General features: G+C 31.9%; 1 protein-coding gene across 2 annotated transcripts in view; it reads right to left on the bottom strand.

The window, feature by feature from the left end:
- LOC126978269 (putative fatty acyl-CoA reductase CG5065) overlaps positions 1–17,955 on the bottom strand; it is a 32,410-nt gene extending 14,455 nt beyond the window's left edge. The window contains exon 1 of one of the 2 annotated variants that reach the window (XM_050827007.1): positions 17,810–17,955. The gene's annotated coding sequence lies outside the window, so the exon portion shown is untranslated. Of the gene's footprint in view, positions 1–3,081; positions 3,266–17,809 lie in introns of those variants that run through there. The other variant, XM_050827006.1, reaches the window with a different exon arrangement.
- Positions 17,956–18,400: the final 445 nt, after the last annotated feature.

Below are 18,400 nucleotides of genomic sequence, written 5' to 3' on the forward strand. Positions count from 1 at the left end.
AATATATGATAATACAATTGCATATTATATCGAAATAAGTTTATAAGGTACACATTTGATAAACTTAATCTGATCTGAGTCCTCTCTGACGCGGTATTGGACACGGCTTGTTAAACATAAAAATTGCGACATACAATAATTATAGTGCATATCTCAGTTAATGTCAATAAGAAATAAATTGGTTTCCAGTTGTAATTACTCCCAACTTCTGATAATCTACAAAATTTTTAAATTTTACTTTATAGTTACCCTATTTTGATCTTAATATTTGCTATCTACACCAAATACCACTACTACGAGGCAGAAAATGGCGCTGAACTTTATAATGACGACTATATTTGACAGATATAATTAAGCAACTGGAGTAAATATGGCAATCTATAGATATAGTTGTTCATTATGGAGTAATTTGTGGCATGGTCCATTTTTCGGTTTTGTTTTATGTGGTGTGATTTTCTATATGTATAGAATGTCATTGCCATCAGTATGTAATAACGTTCCATAATTAACTTATTCATCTGTTTGAAATTGATTAATACACAGGCAATCATTGTCTTATGTATAAAATTCTCGTGTCACAATGTTAGTTACCTTACTCCTCCGAAACGGCTTTACTGATTTTTGCCAAATTTTATATGCATATTCAGTAGGTCTGAGAATCGGCTTCTATCTATATTTCATCCCCCTAAATGTAAATGGTGGTCCACCCCTAAATTTTTTTTATATTTATGATACAGCATTAAAACATACATAACAACTCTAAATTTTCAACCCTCTACGATCAACCCCTATCTTTGTATCGCCTTTTTTTATATTATTTAGTTCCATTCACAAATCCGCTATAGGGTTGCAAGATGGGAATGGATCAATACTTACAATAATTGTAGTACGATAAATTTGGTAGGTCTGCGAAACGGTTGCATCTATTTTTTACACCCCAAAAATTTTTTTTATTACTTTATATAGCAATACAACGTTTGCTGGGTCAGCTATTTATAATCAATAAGTATTTACTAAACAATTTGTTATATTTTAAAGTGATTATTTCTGGGATTAATTACACAAATAAAACTGAAAACGAAATTGCTGCCACAACCTGTGAGTTGAACAAAGCATACAAAATTTTATAAACGATACGTCACACGAACGGTTAGCTCAGTTGAAAAGAGCTCTCTCACGGAACGCGAAAGGTCGCAGGTTCGAGTCCCACATCGTTTATAAAATTTTATTTTTGTTTCATTTGTGTAAGTATTTACTACTCTATTCAGTACAAAAGGCATTCTAAACGACTTGAATATTATAATATGTAACATAAAGTTGAAATCTTGTCTGGCCGAAGATGAAACGGTCACTCATATAATCCTGGAATGTGCAGGGGTGGCCAACGAGCCGCCAAAAACCTAAGTTAATACAAGGTTCAACATTCATACAACGCTTCGAGCAGTCTGCGAACACCCCATGAGTGTTCTGAACTTCTGGAAGGAGCTGGGCTGGTTGGAACATCTGACCAACACTGCACGCAACATGGACCGATGAGTGGTCTAATTGCAGGAGCTCCTTTACCACCATTTATTACCATTATATGAAACAAGTTTTATCTTTAAGTTTATTTGAAATTGTTACTTATATAGAAATTTATTAAGAGTATAAAAGCTTTCGGTACTAGATTCTCTTTTAATAATTGTGAACTCTTCTCTATTCTTTCCTAGTTATGGAAAAGGAGGAGTGTATTGGTGTACCTGATGTTAGGAGATCGCCGCCGCTTACAATCAAAACCAAAGAAACCACATGATCGTTGCCGGCCATATCTTAACATATATAATTCTTCTGTACGTGTGTTGACAGTGAACTCCTCCTAAACGGCTGGACCGATTTTAGTGAAATTCTCTATGTGTGTTTAAGTGGATTCGAGGATGGTTTAGATTCACAATTGAACTACCTCCTAAATATCTGGACCGATTTTGATGATTTTCTACAGTGTTCCAGTGAATTTGAAATTGGTTTAGATTATCAATACAGTCGACATATAATTCTCCTACGTATGTTAATGATCTCCTCACTCTAGACCACTTTAACAAATTTAACACGTGTGTACAGGAAAACGTCTGTTGGTTCCGCTAGTATATCGATAAAATAAAGAGGACTCTGGACAAAATTGTCTTCAGAAACTTAATGTTTCATTTAAATATAATATTGTAGTCTTTTAATTTGTGATACTACTACATAGTAGCGAGCGACTGTCTTTACTTACTTGTTACGTAAATATAACTCGTTTGTCAGCACAAATATAGCTTGAGGCTTGAGCACGTGTCTAAGCAACGTGGTAAGTTACGCTCAAACACTACTGGTCTCCAACATGTTTTTAGAGCCGAAAATATTTCGGGTCCGGTGTAAGTGCCATAACCTCAAATATAATTTGACGCTTTAATGTACTTTTGACGATATTACGTCATCACTTCATCTAATATATATAAATAACGTGACACGTTTGTTTGTCCGCGATGGACTCCTAAACTAATTAACGGATTTAAACGGGGACTACTTCATGGAGTGCAGTTTAGTCCCACTTGAGAAATAGGATACTTTTTATTTCAATTTGCAACCCATGATTATTTTTTATTTTCAATATTTGTTTTGTATGGACATATTATTATAGAGAATTTATTGACGCACGATTTGACAGTAGACACGATAGATATAGATGTACAGGTATATTTTCGATTAAGCTAAAACTGTTTTTGCCTAGTTTAAGAAGTATCAAACCAATTATATTAAATAAATATATTTGAAGAAACTTATGAAATATAAGATTACTAGATTTAAATAAAACTCTTTTTGAATAATTAAAACACTTGTAATATTAAGTGATTTTTTACATTACACGCTCGCGAAACGAGGGGTTAACAAAAATAATAATTAAAAAGTAACTTTTAAGCAAAATCTAAGATAAAAACACAGTAACAAAAATTTAAATGCCCTTTAAATTCGATTTGTTAAAATTATGTGTAGATATTAGTTTAACTTTATACACTTACACCTATCACAGTATTAGTTTTTATCGAATAGATGCTTTCAAGTTACCTGGTAGTAGGTTACCGTCGCCAAAGTTCCCTTGCAACACTAGAGAGATAACAAGAACTCTATCGAACTTTGAAAAAGCCTGGCAACACTTAACTCTATGCACTGTAGTTTTCAATGCTTAAAATTATGAAATAAAATCAATTTAAATTTATTTCAAATTATCAAGATTCTCGTACAAACAAGTGGCGTCAGCTGTTTTGCGCGTATATGAGTCGAGATGTGAAATCGCTCTACAAAACTTAGCGAGGTCAATGCTCTCTATCATTTTGGTTGGGCCGAGAATCATCTGTTGTGGTCTTGCAAGCCTTAATAGTATGCCCATGTACAGAATGAGCTTGATAAAAGTGTGTGCTGAGTGTCAAAAAAAAAGTGTGTGTGTGTGTGTGTGGGGCTGAAATACGTGAAATTCGTTGAGATTGAACCTCATGCAGATGTGATAGTGGCATTTTAGTGAAGATGAGCTTCAATTCAAACACATTACCACACCTTGAAATGAACATTTACATTTTCTAAGATGTCGGTGACGAAAAGGTTACGACAGCTACTTTGATTCATGTGCAGCATTTAACAAAATATTGATACAATCTCTGCAATCTGATGCAATAGAAATTATACTTCAACACTTCGACTTAAATAAGTAAGAAATAAATGTAAATAAATCATAAATAAACCTCAGATGAGTTATAAGTATTGTGGTGTGAAGAAGATACAGTATATCACGTATGTCTAAATAAATATTAAAATATATTTCATAATTTATTTAAAAAATGGTAAATGTTTTATTATAATTAAGATTATCATTGGTATTTATAATTTGTTTCTTTTCTTTGTTTAAATTTAAAGATTAATTTTAATTGAGTGATAGTAATAAATTTAATAACTTGTGGTACCTATATAGTTGTAAATTGCTCTAAAGATTTACGCTAGTAGAATAATCAAACTATTCACACTGCAAGAAAAAAAATGTATTGCCAGTTCTTGTACTTATATTCATTCCACCTTGCTTCCTATATCCATATTTTTGATTATTTATAGTGTATTTTTTATATAAGTTTACATAGAAAACATAACTAGCACGCTTAATACTTATTAAGATTAGTGTTGCTATTATGTTTGATAAATAGTTATTTTTACTCAATTATTTTTATAATATACGAGCTTTCGTAACACTGGGTTTCATAATTATTCATTATTTAATTAGATACTATTTTATTTTCGAACTTAGACTGAGAATATACTACCGTGTAGACCACCTGACCGAACGATAAAGCGTGACCAATTTTGATTATATCAATATATACGTTAGCTTGTTGAATATATTCAAAACACTCAGGAGCTAAAGTCAAACGTGGCTAAAAATCAGTTACATTATTAATAGATTCGCGTTCCTTTTCTATCTCACTGAATCCCCGTTAGAGATGTTCTTCTCTCTCGCACACATTGTTATTCTTCATTGCTACTATATTTTTGTCAATATTAAAACTATTTACAATATGGGAGTGACACTAGCGTTAAAATTAGAGGTAAAACACAGTAAATACATTGCGCCAGTAAATACCCTCATCCATACTTTTACTCAAATATATATAGTTTCAAATATATGGGAGGGTCATTTGCACAGGAAGCCGTCTAGATTATGGGTACAACAACGGCACCTATTTCTGCCGAGAAGCAGTAATGTGTAAACATTTCTGTGTTTTGGTCTGAGATCGCCGTAGCTAGTGAAATTACTCGGTAAATGCACAGGTAAATGAGACCTAACATCTTCTGTGTTAAGGTGACGAGCGCAATTGTAGTGCCGCTTATGATTTTTGGGTTTTTCAAGAATCCTGAGCGGGACTGCATTGTCGTAGGGCATATCCATTACCATCAGCTGAACATACTGCACGTCTCGTCCCTTATTTTCATAAAAAAAAGTGCTATTAGACCTTGTCCACATATAAAAACGTCGGAGGACGTAAAATTGATAAAAATCTCCTTTCACTTGTAACACTCGCCGCGCTGACTTATTCATTCAATTTGCGTTCTATAGCTTTCTTTAGCCGTCGATTGTTATATGTGAACCCGACTAAAGTTTTTATAACGGTTCTCATAAAATCTTTGGGATTAAATGGATACTTTTCCTTTTTTTACGCCTTGGTTGTATATGATTGTTTCCATACTGTAAGAACTAAAAAAGAAGCTCTTGTTATTAACAAATTATTGAATGTCGAGTAATACGCTTAAAATAGTGTGGTTTTCCCGATAGTTAAAATGTTCTTATATATATTAGTAGCTATGCCGTATTGTGTACGTTTACATTGCTGCCTATTGACCAATAATATTTTAAACAACTGGAGAAAACGCAGAAATGTATAGACCTAGTAGTCGAAGCTTTATTATGGTGTAATTTGCATGTGCCGCCATATTTCGGTTATGATTTTGTATGAGGTGCATTGTCTATATATATAGGTCACTGCACGAACCTCATAAAATAAAGTTTCAAAATATGTCTAAAATTATATTGACAATCTAGACACATTATATATTAGCATTTAAATAATATTAGTCCTTAGTAATGTTAATCAATATTATGTAACAACTTTCACTTCCAAGTTTTTTAAAAAGCTCCATAACTTTACATTTATATATTAAGTTACTAAATGTTATAATTAAGATTGCGCTGATCCCACAGACAAACCATCAAGATGGTTTTGTGGGACCAATTTTTTTTAGTTATTGTAATTTCGAAGCTGTATTAAATAAATAATAGAATAAATAAACAAATAAATTTTCATACCCCTGGTAGGGTTCAAATGATTAACATTTTAACTCTTGCCTCTCAATATATTCTTGAAAATGTTAAGTATGTACATAGGCACAGAAGCGAATTTTCTAGAAACTTTATAAACATAATGTTGACAGCAGGAACCATACACTTGTTATGCCTACTACTTGGTTATGTCTTTTGTTGGGCGATATCTGTCTGCGTGATCCCAGAAGATGTTCAAAACAAATGTATTACGAAATTGTTAAAAAACCGTTTATGTGCTAAAGGTTACATAACACAAATGACTTTCTTAATGATATCACAGCAGGAATGGAGCGATCACCGTCAGGCTACAGGCTAAATATAAATTTGAATTTTATTTTTGATCGCAATTTTATAAAAAAGAAGAAGTCCGCTGAGATTTTGCGCCCGTTCTTGTCAGGTCTGGGGCATAAGTTTCTTTTCTTAGTTGGTAGTCTTGTGCTTTTGCTATTAAAAAATTTGATAGCACCGATAAAAATCCGATTTCAAACATATAACACTGGGTGACTGAAAAGTAAACTAAATATTCTCTCTACAAAAGAACAACGGAATATTTTTATACAAAGATCTTGCAAGCAAATGGTAAAAATTTTGAAGTTTACTTGAAGTGTTTAAAAATTATACGTTAAACTAAATTAGTAACCTTATAATAAGTATAACCTTAAATATCTTTATTATTCAACTTAAAAAAACATATTAGTATGTATGTGTTAAATGGTTATTTATTTATAAGTAGAAGATTGAAAAGATTAACTATTTTGGACTCCTAAACTAATGAACGGATTTTAATGGGGATAACTTCATGGAGTGCAGTGTGGTCCAACTTGAGAGATAGGATAGTTTTTTTTCGATTTGGGACCCATAATTAGTTTTGTTTTCAATATTTGTTTTGTATGGACATATTTTCTATTAGAGAATTTAGTGACGCACGGTTTGACAGTTCCGCTATGAAACAATTTCATTATAACAACAGGGAGCATTTTTTAAGAAATAATTCTTGATGTTTTGAATTTTTATTGGCAAATTCCTATAAAACAGTATTTTTTTTTTATCTACAGAACAACTTTTGTCGGGTCAGCTAGTATTATTATAATTATAAATTTGCAAATAGACAATATATAAGCGGTCTGAGCTATTGGCTTTAACAGTTATTATAACTAAGTTTACGCTGAGATATGGTTAAAATATTTTATATAACCTTAGGCTGGGCTGCATCATATTAACTGTTATAGTTAAGGTTTAAGTCAAATTTAAAGTTAACAGTAACGCTGACTTTAACATAGACTGCGGAATGTGTTGCACCATCGTAATCCTTAGCATGGTTATAGTTAAAAGTGAAGTATCAAGTCAATATCGAATATTATTTGAAACATTTGACAGGTCGCTCTTTAGCTATTTCACATTAGCAATAGCTTAAATCGGCTAAGATTGGACGGTTACGGTTAGCAGTTGAACTTATGACGTCATCTAAAAATTTTCAATATTTTAATTTTTTTCTTAACCGATACGTTATCATGTTTGTTATTGCTAAAGTTACTTGGTGCATCCCAGCCTTAAATGCTTATTCCTCAACAATAATATTCGATAGCTGCAATACAAAATCCATAGATACAATCTTGTATTGCAATCGTTTACATCACCGAAGTATGCCAGCAGGTCTCCTAGTTAGCAAGCAAGTTTTACATTAATAGCAACTTAACCTGCAAGTACAACTTGCGATGCCAAGCGCGTATTTGTTATGGTCCTACACTCAAATTTATTAATCGCCGTGATTTTGAAACATTCATAACATAGCATTAAATCATAATAACAACAAGCCCTTTTATTTCGAAACAAACTACATACAATAATTCTAAAACTAAATTTACGACATTTCCCTAATTTCGGCGTGCCTCTTGGCATAAACCTCCTCTAAAGATTTCCATTGCTTCCTGTCTCGCGTGTGAGTCCTCCAGTTAGTAAACTGCCTTACTCGATTTCGCTTGACATACCTTGGATACCATTTCGTCACTGCCTGGCTCCATTTTCCTTTTGTGTTTCGCATCAAGTGCTCTGCCCACCTCCATTTCTGTTAGTCTATTCATTCCAGTATCTCAGTAAGTTTCGTTCTTGTACCGAGAACAGTGTTTATTATATATTATTATTATCTCTTCTGTTTTAGACTGCATATTGCCCTATGATGGTATATAATTTATTTACATCTTTCTCTTACAGATTTTGGTCAGTGCCCATGTTTAGCAACCGTAAGTCAGACATGTAAGTACACATGCCTCAAAGGTTTTCCTATTCAATGCCATGATTAAGTCTTTCGATTTCATAATTATCTTTAGTGACCAGTATTTCTCATTGCAACCCTCGTGCTAATTTCTCTTTTCGCCGACCCTTTCCGTATTAGAGGCAACGGAAAAATGCTTTGGGCCTCCTACGCTAATTAATTGTATTATCTTTTGACGTTTGACTTTTTTTGTTGCATTGCTTTACATCGATTGTTATAAAAATGATTTGTCAAACGATAAATCTGTTTATTTTGATTTAAAAGAGTGGCATTGTGTTTCGTGCCACTTCTTTCCGTTAAAGCTCAGCTCGACATTTATAAGTATTATTTCGTTGACCTGATTGAATAAGTGGCATTAGTTTCTATTTGATTTAAAGAAAGACCATGTGAGAAAACAATTGAAACTCCCACAATATAAAAAAAGTTTAATTTCAAAAATTTTTAAGAAAGTATTAGAGATTGTGGATTATTATTTCGGTTTTTTAAAGTATCAAAATATATCCATAATATTATTACATTGTCATTTAATCCCTTGATCCTAGAGTTGATAAGTGTCAACCTATCAACCTCTGTATAGATTAGCATAAAGCATAATTTATATTTAGGTACCTACATACCTAACAGCAATGACGTAACCACAAATATTTACAAACAGCCATTATCGTAACTGAATAGTTCGTTATTTAAGCAAGTAATTCTAAGGTTCTTTAAAAACTAATTATGAAATAAATTCCCTTGAAATTTTGATAACTTGCTTGTATCTAATTTTCCATTTAGATACATTTTACCAGAAAAAATTATCAATGTGATTTTAAGTGAACACTGCTGTATAAGAATCATAACCAGATTTAGGTGTATGCGCTTTTTTAAGAAGAAATACCGAGAAAGAAAGTATTGTTATAGTCATATATGCAGATGTATATCATTGCAAAAAATATTGAATATTTTTTTGATGTTTTAAGTGCTTATGGTGACAACTGTAAAAGTTCATTAAAAATAAATGGCGTATTACAAAACTGTTTGAAGCTACAAAGTATTTACGACACAAAGAGACATAGTAACAAAGTCTTGTGAAATATCTTCTGTCTATTCAAAAACAACAAAGTAATATGAAAGGCGTATGAAACTAACGATCTCAAAACACTTTCAACTCTACCTACAATATAAATTACTTTCAACAAAACATTTATGATTGAATTTAAAGCTTTTGTGGCATACGTAAGTAATTCATGATGGTGGCGATTGTAACAGTGACGATGTATACAGGGAAACTCACAAGAAAATCGTTCTAATTACAAAAGAACCGAATCGGCCCTTGTTTCTTCTATTTCAACTATAATTTCAGATGGAAAATTGCATACAGCTTCAATGTTTACTATTATTCTTTTGTAAATTGCGTATGAAAAAAAAAAATACCAACCAAATCTCCCGACGCTGTCTCACACTGCTAACTTCATTTGTTATCTGCCTAGAGTTATTATAATACTAGCTGACCCGGCAAACGTTGTTTTGCCATATAAAGTATAATTCACGCAATAGTTTTGTAAATAATAAATAGCCTATGTGTTATTCTGGTGTGTAAGCTATATTATTGTAAAGTTTCATCAAAATCCAATCAATAGTTTTTGCGTTAAAGCAGTTCAAACATACATCCACACATACAAACTTTCACATTTATAATATTAATGGGATCACTATAGTGCACCCGTGACATTACAATGTAACTAAAACAGCCGTTAAATTGTAAGAAATGAATTCGATTTACAATCTACCGTTTCATTATAATACTCGTATCACTAGTGAAATTGTAATATCACGGCTTTGATAATATACCTACGACATATAGATTAATTGCCAACGAACACCTCCAACAATCATTAATACTTTATTTTTATATAATGTGTTTTGTACTTATTACGTAGGAATGAACTGTGAATTTTAAAACCTTATATGGAAATTTGAAAGACACTGAGATGTAACATCCGAAAAAAGAATCTAGAATAACCTGGAGCAATAAGATATTTTTCACAATTACCTTGTTTTTCCATATACATTTAAATTATACTTGCATTGTAATGAGCCATTGTTTAATTATGCCGAGAAGATAAATTCCTTTTATTATTATTAACAGTATATAAAAATGACGATATCAAATACCTATCTCACTTTATCAATAAATTTAACCAAGCTGCAAAATGCATAAAATAATATTGGCATTGCTTTTGCTGATTCGGAGATTATGTGTACCGGAACAAAATAAAAATGTCCATTAATGTACAAAATAAGTCCAGTTAGAAAGAGTTCAATGATATACACGTAAAGAAGAATTACATTAATATTAAATATATTGACTGGCAATAAAGTTAAGTGATCCGGGTTCAAATCCAAGTGGATGCCAATAAAAATTTGATGGATTTCCATTTCTGAGTAAAGTCGAGGGGATGTTAATATTATTAAATATATTAATTCTTAAGACTATACTTACAATCCTTAAAATGATTACATGAAGTAAAAACTAGAAGTAGAATAAAGACTAGAAGAAGTGTACCAAAAATATTGGAATCATTTCCGCGTTGAATAGCTAGCTGGTCCGTTGACCGAAATATTTATCTTATTTAATATATTTTAGTCTGGCACCCAAAGTAGCGTCAATTGGAGTTTATACAATCTTAACCATACAATACATAATCGCTTCACGGACAAAAAAAAATACTTAGTATTTTATATGAAGTATTGTCATTATTATAATTAACGCATCCGTTAAGTGCAGTATTCAGTGTACAGAAGCTGAGTTAATTATAGCAGTTACGCAAAAAAACATGCAAACACAATATGCTTGCCTAACACAGCGCAAGACTATGCGCATGTATTTATTTTTAAAGAAATAATTCCACTTAACTAAAGGTCTTAGAGCACGACCTTACATATACATGAAGGTCTGCTAATTGACGAAGTCGATTTTCTTAACTTCAAATTGGAATTCAAATATTTTTATTCAAGATAGGATGTGACATTTATGTTAGAGTACCACACAATCGTTTTTTTAACAATTCTTTTATATTTTCTATAAGATAAGGAAGGTCATTTATATAGATAAGGAAGAGGAACGGTGCAAGAATAGACCCTTGTGGTACCCCCATACTGTGAGGAGTCCCAGAAGATCTCCTGCCTTTCATGTCGACCTTCTGAATTCTATTGTGTAGATATGAAATCAGAAGATAGTGCGCAGTTCCTTTTATGCGATAGTGACATAGCTTCCTGACCAGCGTTGAATGTTAAACACAATCAAAGGCCTTACATAATTATCTTATGTATAATATAAAAAAAGCTATCCCTACTATCTAATATATAAAATTCTCGTGTCGCAGTGTTTGTTACCAAACTCCTCCAAAATTTAAAATTAATTCTCCTTTTCAGGTAGTAACAAAGGTAAATTGGGAATAACTTTATTTCGCGTATATTAATTACACAGTATAAAATTATTACGTCTAGTCATAATTAATTGTACTCTTAATTTGAACCATTGAAATCTTCTGTTTGTGTACCGCTGAGACATCAATTGAATATGGGCATACAGATTTTAATAACATACAAAAGGTACGTATTTGTAGCAACAGATTACGATTTTCTATTACATAATGATAGCCTAGTGGTAAATGCCCTGACCTCTAAACTAGCGGACCCCGGTTCTAATCCGGTAGATACTATCACTATCATGAAGAATATGAAAGTTTGTTTTCGAGGTATAATATATACATATGTATGTATGTATATAACAATAAGTATATTGTTATCTGGCATCCATAGTACAGACTATACATACATTAGAATGTTTGTAAACTATCTCTTATTATTATTTGTCGTGAAAGACCAAAATTAATGATATTATATGATATATTATTAAATCTTGACTTAAAAGAGTGGCAATGAGTTTCTTGCTACTTCTTCTCATTAGCTCAACCCTTTACGAAGTAACGGTAAATTCAATAAGAAACAATAATTTTATTTTTTTTGACATTCATAAGTGTCATTTTTCGTGACCTACACGAATAAAGTGTTTTTGAATTTGAATTTGAATTTGAATTTGAATTGGAATTGGAATTGGAATTGGAATTGGAATTGGAATTGGAATTGGAATTTGAATTGGAATTGGAATTTGATACTAAACTAATGGAAAATAGGTAGGTTCTGTGTAGTTTTACCGGCCATATCATCTGATTGGTATAGACTATTTACGCACGTCGTGGGCCCCCGTATAATGATATGGCAGATATGGCGGTAGCTACGCCCTTGGTTAAAAGTACCGTTACCGTACCTTATGCCAAATTAAATATATCTGAACGTGATTGCAACACCAAGCTAATTCAAGGCTCAACGTTCACAGCTATTTAGGTAAAGCGAGGCAACTTTTTGATCTCATATTATGTGCAATCATTAACTGATTGAAACTCAATACTGTACCGGAAACATGTTTATAGTCCAACCTATACACACTTGTATAGTTTGTTGTATTAGTATTTGCTAGAAACTGTCATAACCATAATGTTAACACTTAACAAACATAAACTTTTAATGCCTACTATTCGGCTAACTCTTTTGTTGGGTGTTGTATATGCTTTTACAAAAAGATCCCAGATAATCTTCAAAACATATATATTACGAAATTCAAAAGAATTGTTAAAAATCGTTTGTGTGGTAAAGGTTCATCATCATCATCGGCCGGAAGACGTCCAGTGTTGGACAAAGGCCTCCCCCAAAGATTTCCACGAAGATCGGTCCTGCGCTGCCCTCATCCAACGTATACAAAGGTAAAGGTTACTAAAATAATTATTGACTTTCTTAATGATACCACAGATTGGGAATTGAGCGACCGTCCTCAGGCTATTCAATATTACATTTAATCGTACTATTTGGCATTGTAACCATTATTTTTTATAAAAAAAAAGAAGCCTGCTGGGTTTCTGTTTTCCGGTTAACGGCTCGTCCATATTGCCAATTTCTGCCGAGTCAATATTGGAAACGTTTTATGTAGTCTAACAGGCAGTTATGACAAGAGAAAAAATCATATACTCATTGTATCTCATGGTATCTCAGGAGATTTATACATTGAATGAAGCAACTTTAAACGAATTTTACCCAATATCTGTCGCCAAATTCCAGTAAAACACATAATCCTAGCTAAGCTGTGAGCTTTTTTGTATGTTTGTTGCGCTTCATATCTTAAATAGTAAACTGATCATCGTGGAGTTTTGTTTACACATTGTAAAGAAAAAGTTTATGAAGAAAAACAAATTTAGATAGAGTTTTAAGCGGCAAAAGATTGTTCTATGTGATCGTCTGACATTTACTCGGGCGCCCGACATGTTTTGGCAATTTATATGAAAATTTCTTAAATACCATTAAAACGCCATTTAGCATTCCAATTAGGTACATTACACAAAGAACTTAAGTATTTTATATAATCTTGTTTTAGCTCTATTCGATTCAGTATATTACAATATAATATTTTAAAAAATAACTTGAATAATAATCGCTACATAAAAAAAATATGGTTTTATGAAACCACGATGCAAGGGAAACTCAGAGCTTAAATCTGGCGTGTAATCAACTTGACCAACCTGACTTATTTTAATTGAAATAAAAAAAAAACTTCACCCCTACCCCGCAGGTGTAATGTGACATGCGATCCATGGACGAAAAGATTTGCGACGATGTAATAAAAGTTTCACTTTATAGCCGAGTGGAATCCCGGTAGATGCAAGCATTTATATGATGAATATGGATGTTTGTTTCCGAGTCATGGATGTTTATATGAATTTATGTGTGTTTAAATAAGTATATTGTATTAAATATATCGTTGTCTTGCAACCCATAACACAGGCTATATGCCTAATTTGGGGCAAGATAATTTGTGTAAAAGTGTGTCAATATTATTATTGTTATTATTATTATTAAAGTGTCGCTCAGGATTCTTAGACAACCCAAAAATTCAGAGCGGCACTACAATTGCGCTCGTCACCTTGAGAAATAAGATGTTAAGTCCCATTTGCCCAGTAATTTCACTAGCTACGGCGCCCTTTACACCGAAACACAGTAATGTTTACACATTACAGCAGAAATAGGCGCCGTTCTGGTACCCATAATCTAGCAGGCATCCTGTGATCTGCCGAGTTTCAATATGTAAAAATATTAATAAAAGTAGGTAATGTCTTCTTACTTACTTATTTTTCTAATTATGGAATATATAATTACAATTTATTGATATATAACAGGCCAAAACCCACAGAGGTCATTCCGGCACGTTACGAAATTACTATCATCGTATACAGTTGAAATTAACTTCAAAATATATAACTAGCTGACCCGACAGACGTTGTTCTGTAGATAATAAAAAAATACTGTTTAATAGGAATTTGCCAATAATATTTCAAAACATGAAGAATTATTTCGTAAAAAATGCTCCCTGTTGTTATAATTGTTTCATAGCGGAACTGTCAAACCGTGCGTCACAAAATTCTCTCATAGAAAATATACCCACCCATACGAAACAAATATTGAAAATAAAAATAATTATGGGTCCCAATTTGAAATAAAAACTATCCTATCTCTCAAGTTGGACCAAACTGCACTCCATGAAGTAAGCCCCATTAAAATCCGTTCATTAGTTTAGAAGTCCATCGCGGACAAACAACGTGTCACGTAATTTATATATATTAAGATTATATATTACGATAAAATGATTAAGACTATTATTTAAAACTAGCTGACCCGGCAAACGTTGTTTTGCCATATAAATTATTTTTAGAGTTAGACCGATCCTTGGACATTGCAACATTACTTTGATTTTCTAAAATCAAAGTTTTTTTTTAAATAAACGTAGCCTAAGTTTCTCCTTAGTCGATCAGCTACCTGCCAATAACAGTCCCGTCAAAATCGGTCCAGCCATTTCAGAGATTAGCCGGAACAAACAGACAGGCAGACAGACAAAAATTGTTATTTTGGTGAATTACCGTTTATATATATATTTATATACATGAAGTAAAAAAACGGCTATTTCAATATTACAAACAGACACTCCAATTTTATTTATATGTATAGATTAGACGTTAAGACGTGTGTCAAAATTTTATTTCTGAAAGAAAATCTAACGGCCATTATGCAAAGTGCCAACTCTTGAGGGAACAGGTTCTAGCCAGATTTGGCTTAAGAAAAACTATATGCAGTTAGATCTGTTACATAAATATATTTATATTACACTAGCTGGTAACCAGTGCACAGACTTTACCCAAACAAATGCATAATATAATATAATAAAAATAATTTGTAGAAGTTCGATCTGAAATAAAATTTGAAATTAAAAAAATATGAAAAGTCACGAAATGAAATTAAAACTATCCTGTCTCTAAAGTTGGTTCACAGTGCACATAGCATGCAAAATTTTAGTAAAATCGGTTGTGTACTTTAGGAGTCCATCGGGAACAAACAAAGTGACACCAACGTGACGTCGTGACAATAGAACAACACGGCGTCCCGCGTTTTTGTTTAAATAACGCGCGATAATTTTTTAAATACATTTCATATGGCATTTAAAAATTGAATATTTTTTGTTTTTATTTTTTTATGTTGGAATCGAATTGAGGCACCTCAAAAATGTAATAAATACCCTATTAAATTGAGTAGGTATAGTGAAAGGCATAAAAGTCATTTATTTTCTCAATATTGATTCTTTTAGAATTCTTTTTTGATGTCATTTCTAACAATACCACCGCTTTGGAAACAAATGGCACCCTGAGAGAGATGAAGCGAAGAAGAAGAAGAGGTACGTACCAATCAGTTGTTTGCCAACTGTATTTAAAAAACTGTCAAATAAGTATAAAATCAACAAAACACAGACATTAAAAACATATCATGTATTCGGTCACCTATTTTATGTATCTATATATATAAAAGAGAATGTATGTTTGTATGTTCCCTAATAACTCCTAAACTATTCGACCGATGTCAATGAAATCTTTTGTAATAGATTCGTTGAAGCTCAAGGAAGGTTTACATATATAATTTATATGGCAAAACAAGGTTTGCCAGGTCAGCTAGTCTATAATAAAAAATTTCACATTATATAATAAAATGTCGCCTCTAAGCAATAGTGAATGAATATTTTTTCACTCTTGCGGCTACGCATCTACATCTGATTATCAAGAATTCGAGCCGTAAACATTTTTTATAAAGCAGTTTTTCAGTTATTTAAACTAAATAGAATTTCAGAATATTTTGCATTTCAATTATATTTCTTTACCAGCTGACCTGTCAAACGTTGTTTTGCCATATACATAAATTATATATGTAAACCTTACTTGAGCTTCAACGAATCTATTTCAAAAGATTTCATTGAGATCGGTCGAATAGTTTAGAAGTTATGAGGGAACATACAAACATACATTCTCTTATATATATAGATTATCACCGCCAGCAAAGCTGTGGGAAAAATCTAGTAAAACTATAAATGTGCCGCATAAATTTTCATTTTGATCATAGGTATACAATACATTTTTCAACATCTTAATTAATTGGTGAACATAAAAATTACAAATATGCTCCCTAATTACATTTAGAAAGTAAAACTAATACTATGGTTACAATAAAAAAAATAATAGAAGAAATAAAAGTACATATTATAAGTTTACATTTAACATAATTTAAAAATATTTATCCATAAAAAATGCATTTGTGATTTTCCATATTAGTAACAGGCCATATTCAAGAGTACCACTGACTTTGAATCCTTTATAGTTATAGATTTTTATAATACTTTTTTATATATTTTCATTTCAGATTTATAAATTTATTAAGTTCTGAGCTTTGTTTGTTAGATATAGATATACGATAAATATTTAAATATTATAATTATTTTTTCACACATTACTGCCAAAATAGCTTGCACGGAAAAAAAAATAGGAAGTTCATAATATCAGTGTTAGGAAAATACGTCCTAACGTTTGCTGAGAACTTTCCTTTTTGCGAATCGCGCTGCTGCCTCGTTTTCTAGTTATTAAATAATCCTTACATGTTTCAAACCATTAATATCTCTTGTTTTTATTGTTTTTTAACATTTGTATTGTTTTTTTTTTCTTTTCTTTATTTGAAATTAATTGTTCATATCTATTGTAATTGTAAAAAATTTGGTGGCAGTTATTCGCAAATAAAAAATTATTATTATTATTATATACTCGTATATTTATTCTGCTGCTATAAATATTAAATATCTGGACGACCGAGCCTTGCTCGGATTTTTAAGAATGTACAAAACTTGAACAAGAAATAAACTAATAGGCTTATGCTTCCCGGATGGATTCCCAATGTCCTATCTGAGCTATTATAATCTAGTATATAGTAGCAAAATTTACCTTTGTATTGTAATATTATTGTAGCTGTTTCTCATTAAAGCACGAATGATACTACATTTTTTTAATTTGAAATTTAGCTAGATCGACTTATCGCCCCCGAAATCCCCCGTATACTAAATTTTATGAATATCGTTGGAGCCGCTTCCGAGATTCAAATTATATATATAAAAGAATGGCTCGATTATATACAAGATATAAGACAAGATAAAACAGAGGACCTTCTGCGTACTGTATACGAATAATGCTTAAAATACTCACTTGTCGATGCAAAGCTGACGTATCGTTGGCGGCAGGCTGTCGTGGTATCTTACGAGCAACTACTGCGCTCACTACAACCATTGATAAAGTGGGATGCTGAGTCAAGAAGGCTTCGCAATATTTTCATTATCGTTCAGTATTCTCACGGTCAAAGTGCAAACTGTGAAGGATTTGTACATCCTAGGCCGGTACTAACAAAAACATGATAAGATTTGTCGGTGTAAACATTGCGTCATCGTTAGCGAATATAGCCTAGTTGTGTTATGTTATTTATAAGTGAATTTAGGATATTGTTTGACCTGTGATTGATTTCATAATTTAATGTCATAAATTGTTTTCCTTATTAAAACTAAAATAAGTTTTTGTGTTGGTATATTTTATGTAGGTATACGAAGGGGCTGCATGTTTTGCTTACCCAACTTAATGAACATTATGAAGTTGGTGTCACCTACGTAAGTGCATCAATAAAAGGACCCGTGATCTCCTACATACATAGTAAGTTTGTCTTTTCATATCTGTGCCAACCTTTTGGGTAACGGATTGTTACTTTACTGCGGTTTATTAAGCATAAGGTATATGTCTATACATAAA

This window comes from Leptidea sinapis, chromosome Z (genome assembly GCF_905404315.1).
Source record: "Leptidea sinapis chromosome Z, ilLepSina1.1, whole genome shotgun sequence".
NCBI lineage: Eukaryota > Metazoa > Arthropoda > Insecta > Lepidoptera > Pieridae > Leptidea > Leptidea sinapis.